Source organism: Eupeodes corollae, chromosome 3 (genome assembly GCF_945859685.1).
Source record: "Eupeodes corollae chromosome 3, idEupCoro1.1, whole genome shotgun sequence".
NCBI lineage: Eukaryota > Metazoa > Arthropoda > Insecta > Diptera > Syrphidae > Eupeodes > Eupeodes corollae.
Genome location: NC_079149.1, coordinates 10968668 through 10987164, shown reverse-complemented (window position 1 = coordinate 10987164; position 18497 = coordinate 10968668). Strand labels below are relative to the sequence as shown.

At 34.0% G+C, this 18497-nt stretch overlaps 1 protein-coding gene across 2 annotated transcripts in view; it reads left to right on the top strand.

Moving 5' to 3' along the window:
- Window positions 1–18497, top strand: part of LOC129951928 (FK506-binding protein 2) — a 30302-nt gene that overhangs the window by 8159 nt on the left and 3646 nt on the right. The window lies entirely within an intron of this gene.

The window sequence follows — 18497 nt, the reverse complement described above, 5'->3', positions numbered from 1 at the left end:
TTTTCAAAAAACATGTCATTTAATCTAATACATTTATATTAGCTTTGACAAGGAGTTAAATTCAATCAAACACCTTTTATTCCCTAATAGTACGTCAATATTTCATCAATGTTCATTACAAGCACACTCAAAAACAAATTGACAGGTGGCTACATTGTCCATCTTTTTCTGCCTTTGATCTGCGTTTACATTGAACTCCTTTAGTGCGACTAATTCTGCCTGACTTTCACTCGAAATATAAAAATGTCAACTTCAATTTCCTTATCTCTTTAAAACAAACAAGTTGAAACGATAAACGTCAAAGTGAGTCCCATGCAATGTAAGCACATTTTAAGTGTTTGATAGTGCATATGATATAACGCGTATTGCAAAGTTAAAAGTCAGAATATATCACGAGCACCCTGTTTTCTTCATGCACAAAACTTTAACGTACATTCATCGATTTAAATTAAAAAAGGGGAATTGTTCAATTTAAACATGAAACAGCGCCACACAACCAACACGGTGGCAGTGGCAGATCAAGCAGCTGATTTATTTTTCCCACGTGAATCCACGTAATTAAATTCAAACAAATTTGTGGATAAATTAATCCTCCAACAATGACCTCCCAATCCCATCCTATCCTATTTCTCCACACGGGCACGTCTATATTGTTGCCAAAAACATTCATGTTTTATAATTAACTTAGTAAATCTTAAAGTGAAAGACGAGTATAAGTACGTCCTTAGAACGGAAAAGACATAACCCACCTATGACATCGTTTGTGTTTACACATGTAGGTATCTATTGCAGCTTTGGTTTGAAGAAACAGGAAGTTGTTTATATAGAATTTTGTGACGGATTAAGTTTCACATTTGTTTCAAAAGGTTCTCTACGCGAGTCTACGATGACATCCCGTTTATTCTGATCCATCCGTGTGTGGTTTCAAATTATTGTTCTAATTTATTGTTATGAGCGGGAAAGCAATTCTATTTTTCATATTTATAGCAACTTATCGCATAAAATTATTTCATTCCAAACGCCCATTCACTGATAAGAGCCATGAATGGGAAAATATGATAAGCAGTTTAAATTAAAAAAATTACGACAAGAGTTCCCGTTCTAATCTAATCTTATGTCAAAGATAACATTTAAGAATGTCATAATGGTTCTCCAGATATGTTCTATTTTTATGGACTTACATATTTTTTCCTTTTTGTGGAATGGAACTTTGACAGGCAAATTAAATCAACTTTCACCTGAATGGTCTGTAATGACATGTTGTACTATATGTATAAAGAGAAACCCCCTTAAGGCAAGCTTGGGCACTTAATTTAAAGAGGTTCCTCCTTTTAGTATAGTTTATAGAGATGCAGAAAGATGGATAATTTTAGGAGAACTTTTGTCGGAAATTGTTTTATAATGTGATTTAAATTTATTATTGGATAACTTTTAGTCTATATAATAGGAACCTTATTTTTGAGCAAAGACCACGCGAGTTAAAGGAGACTTCATATAGGAATTTATGATGAGAACAAGTATATGACAGCGACAACCTGAAATAAATTGCATCAACTTATTATTATAGAAAGCAATAAGTCTGGAGCGTACTTAGTTGAATGTTCTCAAGATTTTTATATTGTTGAATAAACCTGGGAATTTTATTTGGATATTGAAATTTTGAACCAAATTGGTAAAAACGTATCACAATCAGAACTTGCAAGTACCTACAGCAGACATTTTCGAAGCTGCCAAAGTTGAACCAACATACAAAACTTTTTCGCTTTTAAAGTGATGTTCTCATTTTGACGTTTAAAAAGGTTTGTTCAACAGCAATGAGAATATGAGTCATTGATTTCGTTTAATAAGCGTATATATAAACAGCCAAATTATTTGACTTTTTTGTGTTAAAACTTCAGTGGGTTAGTTTCATTTTGACATTTGGAAAATATTGCTCAGCAGTTATATAAAAATGAAACATTGGGTGCGTTCAATAAGCTTATCAAAATTTGTATGACATAGAATCTAAAGAGCGGATTTATTTGACAGGTATGCCACTTTTTGTGTTCAAACTCAAATGGGTTAGATTTTACACACAAACATCAAACACGAATTTTTAAGGCCTAAATTTAATAGGCATAAGCTAGCATATGCGCGCATAAGTAAACGTGCGAATACAAAGAATCTCAATACGAGTGAACATAATGGAGTCTAGATCCGTTTCGTTCAATTTTTCTCAGTTTCGTTAACTTAAGCAAACTTAAGCAATAAGTAAAATCTGACATGTAGATGCGTGAACAAAATTGCATTATGGGTATCAGCAGTAATTTCACAAACTTAAGTGAATTTTCGTTGGGTTTTTGACATAATCTTATGTTTGCTTATGCCTATTATAGTTGGGCCTTTAGTTTTATTTTGATATTTGCAAAAGTTCATTCAGCAAATACATACATATATAAAAATAAACCATTGGGTGCGTTTAATAAGCTTATCAAAATTTGTATGACATATAATCTAAAGAGCGGATTTATATGACAGGTATGCCACTTTATGTGTTCAAACTCAAATTGGTTAGATTTTACACACAAACATCAAACACGAATTTTTAAGGCCCAAATTTAATAGGCATAAGCTAGCATATGCGCGCATAAGTAAACGTGCGAATACAAAGAATCTCAATACAAGTGAACATAACGGAGTCTAGATCCGTTTCGTTAAATTTTTCTCAGTTTCGTTAACTTAAGCAAACTTAAGCAATGAGTAAAATCTGACATGTAGATGCGTGAACAAAATTGCATTATGGGTATCAGCAGTAATTTCACAAACTTAAGTGAATTTTCGTTGGGTTTTTGACATAAGCTTATGTTTGCTTCTGCCTATTATAGTTGGGCCTTTAGTTTTATTTTGACATTTGCAAAAGTTTGTTCAGCAAATACATACATATATAAAAATAAACCATTGGGTGCGTTTAATAAGCTTATCGAAATTTGTATGACATATAATCTAAAAAGCGGATTTATTTGGCAGGTGTGCCAACTCTGTTCAAACTCGAATGTGATAGATTTTAGACACTAACATCAAACACAATTGTTCAAGGCGCTCTTTTAAAAACTTTCAACCCTGTTTCACATTATAATACGACAGTTTAAGTGGCATGCTTTTTGCATGAACTTTCTTTCTATCATCACATAGAACCGAAGTTCAACCTTCAACTTCACAAAATCTCCTTGTGAACTTCATCATCTCTATAGCGTCCTTGCCTAATTGAGTAAAATCAAAAGTGAACTAGAAACTGACTGACAAACAAAATAATGTACTTGTAGTTCCGATGGTTGAAAGTTGTTACCAATGGCCAAATGCCCTTAGCCAACATGGACGAATGTTTAAACAGAAAAAAAAAACTAAGTAAAATAAAGTTAGCTCTATGCAATTTGAATTCATTTTATGACAACCCGCTGGATGGCGTCCGTGGCGACCCTAAAATGACAATCCGTCTTTTATATCTACATTTATATAATTCTCCACTCAAAAAAGTACTTATCATGTCTACACGCTTTATAGAACTTGTTGATGTGAAAACACCAACGATAAAAATAAAAATTATAAATACTGATTTAACCCCCAACCTCCTTTCATAAAAGCCCAAGCATCATTCGCACCTTTGAGACCTATTCTAGATGCATCGAAGCTAAAGGTTTCGAGGTTTCGAGCATCAAAAAGAGTACCTTGTTGTGTGGTTGCACCTTAACTGTGGGTGGTGTGTAGACATGTTTATGGCAGTGTTCCTCTATAGATACATAGAAGCAGCATACGCCAGAGGGTACTATTTTTCCGGAAATTAACAGAAAAGAGCATCTTTTTCGCATCGTTGACGAGGGATAATCTTTCTCCTCTCCCAAAGACCAAAGACGACGACGACAAGGATGCTCTGTTTTCTTGTTTTTCTCTTCTTTTTTTTCGTTGATGTGCAATTTTGTAGCAGGTGCACAACAAGCAATTAAAGCATCTCGTCCTTTGAGTTTTGAGACAAGGATGATATAATTTTAAATGCTTAAAGCAAATATAGCGCCACGAACTCCCTGTTTCGTGAAAAGGATGTTATTTTTTCTTTCTTTTCATTGGGATGTCCAAACCAGATAAATGTTCCGAGGGCAAAATTACTAATCAAACATACCTTCGTAAAAACATAACCGAATTGAAAAACGTTTACCCAATTAGTTGGGGGTTATAGGTAAATATAAAAGAGAGGAGCATATTCTTTCAGTGATGACAGCAATAAAACCATCATAACCTTAAGTGAACCGTTCGTTTGGAAATTAATTTCAATCGACAAAAGAAAATGACACTAACACTGACAGTAGTTATGGTTATGGTCGATCCACCTACATACCTGTCAAAGTAAACTTTGTTAAAAGGCTTTTTTCCCGTTTGGATTGTGAAGAGCAGCAAACTTGAAGTCGTCGTCATCTTCATGTCGTCGTGTCGTCTTCTTTTCTTCTTCCAAAGACAATTGCATACGTGTCTGATTAATTATAAAGTGGATTATGTTATGCAACCATGTTTGCCATTCATTTTCGTCCAGCCAGCCAGCTAGCCATAGCAAAACCAACATTATAGGTAGTTGTTCCCGATGAGGTCACATTAGACCAGAAGCACAAGCAAATGGACAAAATGATGGAGGAAAAAACTACTAACTTAACGTAACCATCCTCCATCTACTCACTGACATTGCCATCGCTATCGTACCGCCATCATCTCAAACAGAGAAAGTGAATTGCATACAAGTTTGGGTCGTTTGCCAACCTCGGGCACGTAGCAAGAGGTGGCATTCAAATGAATAAAATATCGGATACTTGGGGTGACTACTGACTATACATAGTATACACGGTATTTTATTTTGAATGAAAAACTCGCCTCAATTTACTTCCCGTTGTTTCATCTTCTTTGCATTTGTTTTTAGCGATTCGTTGGTTTGTGGGATGGCTATCAGCGCCAGTAGCAGCGCGCGGTGGTGGTGGGTTATACTTATACCAGGTTGGAAGATGACAATTTGTTGTCTCTAGTTCAACCACTGTTTGAATTATTTATTCCCGGAGAGATGTGAGAAGACAGCAGAGTTAGGCTGGTTTCGGCGGGTCTATATTATGGGGGCGGGGGTGGCAAAACGAATTATAAAATATTTAAACAATTGTCCAGTAGAATTCGTGTCACGTTTTCACGGCTTTTGTCATCACTTTAAAGCAGGCTATTTCATCAAAACAGCAACGGCGACGACGCGACGGTGGGGTAACGGATCATCTAAATGAATTCACGTGTCCTTAAGGTGAATTAATTTGACAATATGCTCCAGAAGGGAGCAATTACTTAATCAGAATTTATGAATAGGCGAGAGTATAGCTTCTACTATATTTTGTCTCATTTTGGTATCATCACATTCATAAAATACGGACGTCATCATTTTGACATGAAATAGGTGTTGCATCTCTATGCCGTTAACATTCACCATCGCTACGGTCGCTCGCATCATCATCGTCGTCGTTAGCTGTCAGTGATGCGAGAAAAGGTTAAATTTATAGCAACCCAACAGTCTGTAGATTAATTTAAGAACTTTTCTCAGTTCGTTCATAATTCTTCTTTTCTTTGACGTTACATTCTGCTATAGGTACCTATAATGAACTCTTGCTCTTTCTATGTTACGCTATGTTACGAGACGACCATAATTTTTGGTTGCATTGTGTAAACTTCATACATAAGAAAGTCAAGTGTAGACTCATGTCCCACCTCCGAACAGGAGCATCAGGTTTACCTTGCACTTGAAGTTCCCCGCTGACTGAGTGAGTGAACATTGAACAACATAAATATAGAGAGAAACAGTGAAAGTTATCTTGTCACCATTTTTGGCTGGAAGCAACTCAAAACTCGATGGCATGATTCACAGAGTTGCCGCCTTGAACGATAATCGATCATAAGTCGATCGACAAGTTTATGGTTCCAAGTAGAAAGTTTTGACATTTATGGTTGTTCAGACAGCGGCACGCGGGTGTTGTATATTTGATGCCATCAAGGACGGCGTAAAATGCTTTCACCCAATTTGAAACCTCCAACTAATTTATAACAATGGTGATTTGATTATTTTTTATTTCGGCAAAATCTTATAATGTTGCATTGTTATAGGTGAGGCGTGATGAGGTTTTACGACTTCTTGGCATCGAAAAAATAATTTTTAATTGCTATAATTAACATACAATGGGGCTGTTATGTATGAAATGCTTGGCATACCTTCCTATAATGTTTTTTTTTGTAGACTTATATGCACCTACATTATTATGCTTCGTAGCCATTGCTGTGCTGCCCCCAAGACCATCGTTAATGGTTCGGTTACATGTACACTTTAGCGCATAAAAACAAAAAATAAAGATGTTTGTTAAAACAACATCCGTTTGTATTATGTGTGCAATTTTTATTGGGTGGTTTTTGAAGATGTTTTCTCTTTTGTGAGCTGTGAGTCTCACATATTAGAGACGAAGTGAAGTATAATGTGGCGTAACGAAAAGATGAGATTGGTGGCATAATCCCAGACTATCTATGCGGTAGCCTTAAAGGCTTATGATTTGTTGAACATGTAACATTTCCTGTGGCTGGTTTTTGTTGGCTCTTCTTTATTTAATTGCATACAAACTTGTCCTTAGGCAAATAAGATGGTTGCATAATATAGTTATCGTAAGTGTTTGGGGTTAGTGTGATTATGCAGTGCGTAAATGGAAGTCATTGCAAGGGGATAGTTAATATTTTATTTAGCGAATATCATTTAAAAATTACTCTAATAATGCTCGAAACAGAAAGTGTCAGATTATTATGGGTTTACACAGTTTGAAGATGTCATAAATTAAAAACTTTTAAAAATAGTTAGCATTTAGGGTTAATTCAAATTTACAGTAGAATTTTTAATTGAAAATAAAAATAATTCAAAAAAGTCGAATAAAACTGCGAATTGATATTTGAGCTGTCAGAATGTACTCAATAATCATTTTATTTTGTCGAAGGATTGATCTGAATTCCCGCTTTTTTATGACATTTAAGTCCCTCACGCATGAAGTACAAAATGCACACTAAAATTTGAAAATGTGGTTTTATTTTCGAGAAAATTCACCTACAGCTGAGAATAAACTCAATGACACTTTCAGTTTTAGGGTAATATTACAACTATTTTTTTTAAATCATTGGCAGAAAAAAGTTGTTAGTTGCTTAAGAATTATTTAAATGCAGTGTTTTTTGTAACAATTTGTAAAGAATGTCACTTGTTAAAACTGTCAACAAATTTGGAAGGGATATAGGTACAATCTGAATTCTGCTCTAGAAACCGATTTTACACTAGTATTTGCATTCACAGTTCATGTTCCTTATGACTGAATCTTAAAACACGCTTCAGCTTCGGCTTCATCTGCGTTACGTTGGGCCTACTTCGAGGTTGCTTTGAATGACATTTCTATTATTTCATCCCTCCAAAGAGCAAATATTTTGTTTGTTGATATTTTTTTTACAGCTTTTGAGCTGTCAGACAAAGCAAATGTTCAGATAATTGATATCTGAAACACAAACACGCTGCAGCTTCGGCTTTGCATGACGTTTACGAGTTCAGCCATAGGAACTCAATGCATGCTATCACAATGAAGCTTAGACCTCACGTTTCATTTGACAATCGTAGGGAAGTAACGTTATGTTACGTAATGTGTATCCAAACGGAAGCTCTAGTTCAAATTTGCTCTATCTGACAGCTCAACAGCTGTTAAAAAGTGAAGAATGAAAATACATTTGCTTTTGGAGAGATTCCCATTGGTAATTATAGGCTGTGTAAGCTTCTTCCGATATAAATTTAATTTTTTCGATTTCAAAACTCATATTTTTTTATTATGAGAAAAAATAACAGCTGCTAATGACAGAAGTGCTATTTAAGAAATGTCATATTGGAATTTGGAAGTGTCATTCAAAGCAACCTCAAAGCAGGCCTAACGTAACGCAGACGAAGCCAAAGCTGAAGCTTGTTTGTGTTTCAGCCATGACATAGAGCTTCCGTTTGGAGTCACATTACGTTATTTTCCTTACGATTGTCAAATGAAACGTGAGGTCGAATCTTCATTGTGATGCATTGAATTCCTACGGCTGAACTCGTAAACGTCAGATGAAGTCGAAGCTGAATCTCCTTTTAGTACACAAAAGTCTTATCACAGGCTGGTGAACATATCTAGAAAGAATTTTTAAGGCCATCGTAACTTTTAAAAGTGTGAAAGCGGCCTGTTAAATTAAACGCCATCCACGTAGTCTAAAGCTCACTTAAAACCATTTTAAAATTTATTTTGACATATTAAATGTCATCTTTTCAATTTTAAACTTTGAAGTTGTGAAAATTATTTTCGTTCTGTCGTTATAAAATGAAAATAGACTTTAATTTCGTTTCATTTATCAATGAGTTAGATGTTGTCAATACATTACGTACCAATATTTTAGACGGAAGTAGATTTAAAAAAAAAAAAAATTTGATACAAATAATACCCCTTGTGCATTCCAATCTTTATTCATTGCAGTAGATACAAGATGATGGGGCGGATATACTCGTAAATGGGTTAAGCCAATCCAGTCTCTGCACGATAAGCTTACAGTATTCAATCTGTCAGAAAATATTTGACATTTATAAAATGTAATAGAATTTTGTGCCAGATTTGAAGATTCTTTAGCTTTACGTGACACAAAGAATTTTGGCTAAATCACAAACACGCTTCAGGATCGGTTTCATCTACGTTACGTTAGGCATGTTTCGAGGTTGGTTTGAATGACACTTCCAATACGACATTTCTAAAATGGTACTTCTGTCATTAGCAGCTGTTTTTTTTTTCAAAATAAAAATAAGAGTTTTGAAATCGAAATAAATTAAATTTATCGCGGAAGTAACTTACACAGACTATAATTACCAATGGGAATCCCTCCAAAGGCAAATGTATTTTGTTTGTTGACTTTTTTACAGCTATTGAGCTGTCAGACAAAGCAAATTTTCAGCAAATTTGAACTAGAGCTTCCGTTTGGAGTCACATAACGAAACATAACGTTATTTCCTTACGATTGTCAAATAAAACTTGAGGTCGAAGCTTCATTGTGATAGTGTACATTGAATTCCTATGGCTTAACTCGTAAACGTCAGGCGAAGCCGAAGCTGAAGCGTGTTTGTGTTTCAGCCATTAAGCTTCGTCATTTCAAGGCAACTTAAATATTTAATCAAACTTAACTTAGTGGCCTTTGAGAAACGTTTGAAGACAATCTAATAGACTTTTCACACCAAACCCAAAACCGGGTTATTGGCAAAATGTTTTCGAAAACCCGAAAATCGTTCACACCGAACACTTACACATTTTTGTTTGACATTTAAATTTGTTTAGCACCGGCTGTCAAATTTTGTACTGATGAACAAATTTGTGATTAAAAGGTTTTGTTCTTCTCAAATGATTTTTGAAAATTTTATTCACTGCAACAACGATTCCCACATTGTGGAATGTTTTGAGGCAAATTTTCCTAACCCGCTGCGACTTAGCCTCCACCAGAAATTTTCTTTCACTTTCTCATATCTCCCAAATCCTTGTGGGTTACCGGAAAGTCTTTCTCTAGGTAGTAAGCGAAAGCGTCGAGCATATTTGTGGCGACGAGTTCAAAGGCGCATCCCTTGCAAACGTCATTACGAACTATGAGCAATTCTTCCTCGTCCTCGGGCCCGTCACGCTAGGTGTCATAATGAATTCCGGTTCCTCGCTTAACAAAAAGCGTTTGAAACTCTGAAGGATCATAAAAGAATAGCCAGTGCCGCAAATAGTCACTGGGCTTTTATTCTCGACGTTGTCAAATTTTCCCGCAATTTTTTCTGTTGCCACGCAATTCCTTTTTATGTTTTTTTTTTCTTCCATATTCTGTAAATAAAAAACAAAAAGAAATAATTCTTATTTTCTAAGAAAATCGAAATATTTGTTTTGACAGCACCCATCAGCTGTTTTCTTTACATTAATTTGAGCGCTGAATGTTTCGAAAGGTTTGTTTGTTTAGTTCAACTTTGAGTTTTACTAGTTTTCGAGAGGTTTAATATAAAACTTGTGGTTTACGAAAACTTGTGGCTAACCAAAAATGTATGGGAAAACTTGAGATTTCGATGTATGTATGTTTTCGGCGAAAACCGATAATTTCGCGATAACCGAATTTTGGACTTGGTGTAAAAAGCCTATAATAGATATGGCTGCAAGTGTTTAACAAAAATGAACTCCTTTTTTTTCAATAAGTCTGAAACCCCTATAGAAAATCATAGAGGGTGTTTTGTTAGCTTCATGAGTAGTTTCGAAAGTTTTTGTCTTTGGTTTGACAGTTGAGATTGTTGGCCTTTCCGTCTGACATACATACATATGTATGCCGGAAACCCGTTACAAAGTTAAAAAAAGGACTATGATATTTTTTACTTTATCTAACTTTCTTTAAAAAAAATAACATAACATTGAATATTTGTGTAGATTTATTTCTGACAAAAAAGTTCGTTTTATTTATGTCCTTTCATCCAGACGCTTTTTTCTCTTATAAAACGCTAGGGTTCGTTAATCATTATTTAATATGCACTTGCAGACGTTATACATTATACAACAACCTTCAAAAAATTGTATCTCAATTTTTCTGCAATAAAATCAAACGAGCATGTTCCTAAGCTGCAATTTCAAATACATTTCATCCTACATTATGAACGTACATAGTTCCCAAGTTCAAAAGTATCCATACACACAGTGCGATATTATCTACGAAAAAGAACCTAAAATGTCGGCCATAACTCTTTCCTTGCAATTTTCTGTTTTCAAATTAACGGCCGTTTTACAACTTCTTCACGGTCTTTGGTCTCTCCATGTATGATTCTTTTCTATATCCTTTACATAAGATCTAAGATCTAGGATACACCTTTTTTTTAAAACGATTTCATGGGATTTTTCACATCAAAAAGCGCATCGGGATTCAGGAGTTGTACAGAATCATTTGCCCCCCCCACAGAAAAAAATACATCTCATGTTTTAAATAATTAATAAGCAGCGCAATGGAATACCATCAGTGTGTCTGAGTATCTATCGTATCTTTTCTATATCTGCAAACCATTTTTCGGAAGAAACGCGCAAAACTGTTAAAAAAAGGCAAAATCCTCCAAGAACGAATACGGCACGAATAAATGGCCAAAGAAAACGTGATGTTCTAACCGTAACTATAAATTTGTTGAGAAAATTTATACATTTTTACACTTCAAAAATATACATAAAAATGTAAAACAAACGCACTTCTTTGATTATCTGAAGGGTAAACGTGTAGACCACAAGCAGAAGTCTCGAGACAAGCTTCTTAATGGAAGTTGGAAAAAGTACTACTTATGACTCTGTCCAATATATTCATCATACCTTTGCCATACCACATGCCTTATTTCAAATTTAAAAAACAGGGGGGTTAAAGCAGAAATGTGATGTTTTGAGTTTGAAAGTGCTAAAAATTGAGATTCATCCAAGGTTCACATAAAATCGCATTGATATGCTTTCTATAAAATATTCAATAGGGGTGGTTGTACCGTTATACGAGTATGTTACATATTCCTATTTTCACATTCAGCGTGGTTTCCAAATGAAGGTCTACACACATTTGAATAACTTTTCTGATTTCCAGAGTGAAATGTTTAAAATAAAATCCTCAAAAAACACAAAAATAAGAGGAAGGAGTCGAAAAGGAAACTTCATAAAATATTTAGTGAACTCATAAAAAAATGCAAACGTCCGAAAGGACATGTCGAGCGTTGCCGCCACCACCGTCGTGGCTCTTCATCGTCGTATAGTGCCATAACGGTGGGTGGTTGTTTTGTTCGGGATGAATTGGTAAATATTGGTTGGCAAGCCAGACGGATGCCACCTGTCCTTGCTTCTTTTTTTGTGTGTGTTGTTGTTGTTAAATTGAGAACTATACAAACGGTTTTTATCCCCAATTGAATCCGTTTATGGGAATTTACCACACCCTGATAATGTGCGGAGTGATTTTTTGATTTCTTCCGGTCCTCTCTCTTTTGCTGAATGCTGCCGGTCAATCCCACGGGTGACAGTAACTCGAGGTTCCTGAATGATATGTTTGCCATGTTGGAAATTCTTTTGTTAACTGTAATCTGATTCATTGCAATGCGATGGGTGATATATGGGAAGGTGGGAGAATTGTAAATTTAATTTGTGTAAATTGTTGTCTTTGATTGATAAATTATGAAAAAAATGTGATATTATGTTGTTTTTATACGATTTTGATTGTTTGTGCTGTAATAAAGCAAGTTTCGAGTAGGGTTGATGGGGTTTATGCGACATTTGTGAATTTTGAATCTTTCGATAGTGAAAATAGTTTAAAAAGGTTTTTAAATCCTGAAATAGTTCTTGTTATATCTAAGCTCAATGGATGGATAAACATCACTTAATTAAAATAGATTGCAGATTATACCCAATTTGTAAATTAGTTAAAGATTGTTTTTATTTAACCAAAAATGGGGTTCATCACTAAACCCAATTGTACAGAAGAAGTGCTCTATGAACTTCTCAGATATTTATTTTCATCAAAATACATTTTCCCATTTTGAAAGTGTTGTACTATTGTTCGACGATTCATTTAGTTTCAAACCTTACTGAACAGAAATGTCAAAATTAATTAACACTCTCAACTGTCAAACTATTTGTTTTCTTTTTAAGCTTAGAGCAGAGAACTGAGCTGTCAAAAAACGATCTGAGTTTCTTTTAAAGCTCAGACATATCAGGGCGTTCAGGTTATGTTTCTTTTTTTTCAACCAGATTCAGATCAGAGAATCTGACAGAGACACAATTGGCGTTTTTTACTTCCCATAGGAAGTTATTTTAATGGGTCCGATTTGTCAAATAGAAAATTTTGACATTTCTCAACGTTTCAAGGTCTCTAAAGTCGAAATAAAAGATTTTTAGAAAGATGTCTGTGCGTGCGTGTGTACGTACGTTCGTACGTTCACGACGTTTTTTTCGTCGTCCATAGCTTAAGAACCAGAAGAGATATCGATTTCAAATAAATTTTGTTATACAGATAATGAGGCAGAAAGATGCAGAAAGGGCTCTCAAGAAAATTGCGTGAGTAATTTCTTTACCATAGCAGTTTGAAAAAAGGTGAAAATCTTGGTTAACCCTAAATATCTTACGAACCAATAACGCTAGAGACTTGAATTAAATTTTATATAATATATTGTAATGTGATATCAAAGAAGTATATTTTTTGAAAAAAATCCATCTAACGGTTTTTTTATAAATCAAAAAAACTGAAAAAAAAATTTGTCACCTCCAAAATTTTACGACTTAAATGTGATTTCATCTCCAAAACAATTTTGTGCAACGAAGAATAATGTTTTGACATCTGATAAAATTTTGAGAAAAATCAAATTAACAGCTTTTTTTTACAAAAAATAAAAACCTAAAAAAAAATTATAAAAGTTGGTAAAAATTGATTTTCGACTCAAATATCTTTTCAAAACTTTGAGATATTGGCTTTAATTTACTTTTATCTTTCAAGACATATTGTTGTCAAGATTCATTAAAATTTTGAGAAAAATCGAATTGACAGGTTTTTTACAAAAAATTAAAAACCAAAAAATATTAACAAAAGTTGGTAAAAAATTATTTTCGACTCAAATATCTTTTCAAAAATTTAAGATGATAGCTTCTTACTAATTTTTACTTATAAGAAATATTGTTTTCAATATAAGGATAAATTTTGAGAAAAATCGAATGGACAGGTTTTTTACAAAAAATAAAAACCTAAAAATAATGTATAAAAGTTGGTAAAAATTGACTTTCGACTCAAATATCTTTTCAAAAATTTGAAATTTTGGCTTCAAACTAATTTTATCTTATAAGAAATATTGTTTTCAACATTCGATAAAATTTTTTAAGAAATCGAATTGACAGTTTTTTACAAAAAATAAAACTCTAAAAAAAACAATACTAAAAATTGGTAAAAATTTACTTTCGACTCAAATAGCTTTCCAAAAATTAAAAATATTGGCTTCAAACTTATTTTATTTCACAGAAAATATTGTTTTCGATATTCAGTAATTTTTATATAAAAATCTAACTGTCCGTTTTTTAATAAAAAATAAGATCTACAAATAATAGTACGCAAATTTGGTAAAAATTGATACAAGTACATATAGACAAACTTTTAAGAAAGACAAATTGACAGACGGGATGGGAAGTTATCAGTGTGGGTCGCATCCCAGCCTTTTTTTTTAGTTCAGACCTGAGCACTGAGCAGAGTCTTAGCAAACAGAGTAGAGTAGAGTTCTGAGCAGAGTATGTTCAGAGCTCTCTGATTTAATTATGGAACAACTTGAGCACGAAACTGTCATGATTTAAAATGTCGTCTGTTTGAAGGCGTTCAAACTTCAAAATTTGCTTTAATCAAAATAATTAAAAACACAGTCATAGCGTTGGGCCATTTGACGCCTGAAATAAATTTGATTCATAAAAATCAATTTGCAATTAGTTTTCTCTTAATTATCTTTCCTTCTGCAGTAGAGCGACCTGCCTGTTCCGTAATTTTTATTGTTTTGACTATGATTTTTTTTAATTTCCCGGCTTTCAAACATCAAATTGTTTGTGTTCAGCATTTTACTCCGTTTACTCTGTTATTTTATTGTGAGCTAACAGAGCGCGCTCTAAACATGTTCAGAGCTAAAAAAGAAACACGAATTTGAAGCTCTGAACGAAAACGAAAACGAAAACGAAAACGAAAACGCGAAATGCAAAATCTAAAATTTTTGACAGTTTATTTTTTCAGTGTGTGTGTTCCATAAAAAAACGGAGTTCTCTAATCAGAGTCTACTCAGAGCTCTTTCATATACCACAATGAACCAAAGTTACTAAAAAGTGTGTTTAGTTATTTGGACTGTTTCATGACGTAAATATTTGTATTTCTTACTTGGGGTCTCCAATGAAGATTTCGGATGACAGGACTATCGGCCTGTCATTAGATAATCCAATAGAGACCAACAATCCATCATCCAGTCCATGATCCTGTCATCGCAATTTGGATTTTTTGAGCGGATCAAAATTCTGTCATCAAATTTGACGTTTGTGTTGTATAGCGTCCATTTTCCACAGTCTTGTTAATATTAAAACTTCATTTCGTTAAAATTGTCGTCGAGTGCTTACATTCATTAATTTAAAGTTATCTTTACAAGGCACAGAACAACTTCAAAGCTTTCGACCGACATCCGACGAAAATTCTTATAGTCAGCACCGTCCTCCCATAGTAAGTCCTTGAGAAGGTGCTCCTCCAAATCATTTCGAGAAATGGATTCACCCAAAACCTGTGGTTTTTTTCATCCTCTTGAATAGTTAGCTGTTGTAGTTCATCCACCTTCTTAACCAGCATTCATTTTTTTTAAAGGGCTTACTTTTGTTTACTGAAAGGCATTTTTTTTTATATAATTTGTTTGAGATTTAATTTTGTAAAAAAGCAATAAATACTGACACTAAAGGTAAATCAACAAAAAAGTAAAGGGTGATTTTTTTGAGGTTAGGATTTTCATGCATTAGTATTTGACAGATCACGCGGGATTTCAGACATGGTGTCAAAGAGAAAGATGCTCAGTATGCTTTGACATTTCATCATGAATAGACTTACTGACGAGCAACGCTTGCAAATCATTGAATTTTATTACCAAAATCAGTGTTTTGGTTCGAAATGTGTTTCGCGCTTTTTTATCGACAAATTTTGTTCAGCGATGAGGCTCATTTCTGGTTGAATGGCTACGTAAATAAGCAAAATTGCCGTATTTGGAGTGAAGAGCAACCAGAAGCCGTTCAAGAACTGCCCATGCGTCCCGAAAAATGCACTGTTTGGTGTGGTTTGTACGCTGGTGGAATCATTGGACCCTATTTTTTCAAAGATGCTGTTGGACGCAACGTTACGGTGAATGGCGATCGCTATCGTTCAATGCTAACAAACTTTTTGTTGCCAAAAATGGAAGAACTGAACTTGGTTGACATGTGGTTTCAACAAGATAGCGCTACATGCCACACAGCTCGCGATTCTATGGCCATTTTGGGGGAAAACTTCGGAGAACAATTCATCTCAAGGAATGGACCGGTAAGTTGGCCACCAAGATCATGCGATTTGACGCCTTTAGACTATTTTTTGTAGGGCTACGTCAAGTCTAAAGTCTACACAAATAAGCCAGCAACTATTCCAGCTTTGGAAGACAACATTTCCGAAGAAATTCGGGCTATTCCGGCCGAAATGCTCGAAAAAGTTACCCAAAATTGGACTTTCCGAATGGACCACCTAAGACGCAGCCGCCGTCAACATTTAAATGAAATTATCTTCAAAAAGTAAATGTCATGGACCAATCTAACGTTTCAAATAAAGAATCGATGAGATTTTGCAAATTTTATGCGTTTTTTTTTTTTTAAAGTTCTCAAGCTCTTAAAAAATCACCGTTTAAATAACAGATTAAAAGTTTCTAATGTCAAATGTGACATTTGTGGTTGCCCATGGTAAGACATAATATGCCCAGTAAAAAAAAAAACAATGGATTGCGGATGAGATTGCGGAATAGAAGTTGGATTGGATTTTACTCCTGTGAAGCCTCAGGGTTAATGATTTGAATATTGCCTTAAGGGTGCGCTCAAACGAAGAAGTAAACACAGCGAATTGTTAAAATGGTTTGCATTAAAAAATTTAATCATCAACAATATATGTGCTCTTCAGTAATATATATCTATTTCCTTCACGCTAAAGTCATGGTCAGTATAAACTTACTCGACCCTATTGCTATGGTATTGCTGTCCCACTTTACCTTAACATTGAGATTGTTGCATATTACCATGAAACATGCGATCTTATACACCCACTTTAACTTAAGTAGTACATTGATTGTAATTGTAAGAGTTTAACCCAATTGTTACAAAATTGCGACACTAAAACTTCAAAAAAAGACCTTGATATATATTTTAAAATATATATCAATTATTATTAATTTACTTTATCTTGTTTAATCGGTCGTAAAAAAAACACTCGTGTTCATATTTAAATGGCACCTTGTTGTTTTGTTGCAAAACAACAACAACATAAATAAAAGCTGTCAAATCTCCCTAAAGCCTCACATCATCCAAAATAAGATAACCATAAAAATGGGACAACCATGACATTTACACTAGATATTCATGACTACATGAGTTCATATACGTATAAAAATACATGTAATAAAAATTCATACAAATAGGTAACCAAAGAAAGGGTCTAAATCCACGCGTCTTATTTTTTAAGTAATCCACCTTCAACCAAAGAAAAAAAAAACATGTGAAAACATTCAAAAATAAATAAAAAATACCTTACGTAGAAAAAGAAAGGTGACAGTGTGGAAAAAAATACACACACCAGGCAGCGTGTAAATCCGCTTTATACAAAATGACATTTGTATGCAATGTTATTCGCGATTCTCTTCCCTCTCTTCCTCCCTCTCAAATATTTATTTGTTTCGTTTGCATAAAAACAACAACACAAAACACAACGACGAACACCGAAGACGAAAAGACTTGATACCCCTTGAGAATCAAATAAAATATTTAAACGCTTCTTAAGAAACAAAATACCCACAACTTTATAAATAATATCTCCCTTTTTACATCCAATACGTTTCTTCAGACTTATTTTGGCAGCTAGAGACCTGGATAATCATAACAATAACGACACCATTGTTTTAGACAAATGATTCAAGACAAATATTACTGGTTAAAGTGTCAATGTTTTAAACTTTAAGGAATTTTGACAATTTGAAGTTCCATAGAATTCCGCGAGAGCGCTGTTTTATCTTTGTTTTTTTTTTTTAACTGGAAAATATGCCATATTCCACGGATGAATTGTCAAGAGATTAACTACTTGAGAATCGGAAGTGAAAACAAAAAATCAACTTTAAGACGCGCAACATGACATAAAACCAAGTTTTTATCGAAAACCTTGCCCCTGGGATGATTGTTTGCCATTAACATATTTAGAGAAGTGTGAGATGCAACAGAGAAAAATTCCAACCAACAGAGACCTATGAACTCCATACACAAAATAGTACCTATGCAAACGAGAAAAGTCATAGATAATAAGGACATTTTTCGTCGTTGTCATAGAAGCAAAGGCTCCTGGGAAACATGAAACAAACTTTTGGACAATTTAAAGTTTAACAAAAAAAAGCAACAAAAAATAACTACAACGATGTTTCGATGCAATAAATAAATTGAGACATGTTTTTGTGAAAGCCAACAAGGTAGCCTTAAGGTAACCGTTATATTCATTAGGCGCAGTACCAACTGTTTGTAGTCTTTTTTTTAAAGTTGTTTTTATAAGTTCTAGTGTGACATAACAGAGACAGAGGGGGGCTCTAATTAAATATTTAAACGATATAAAAAAGCGAATTTTTCTTTTCT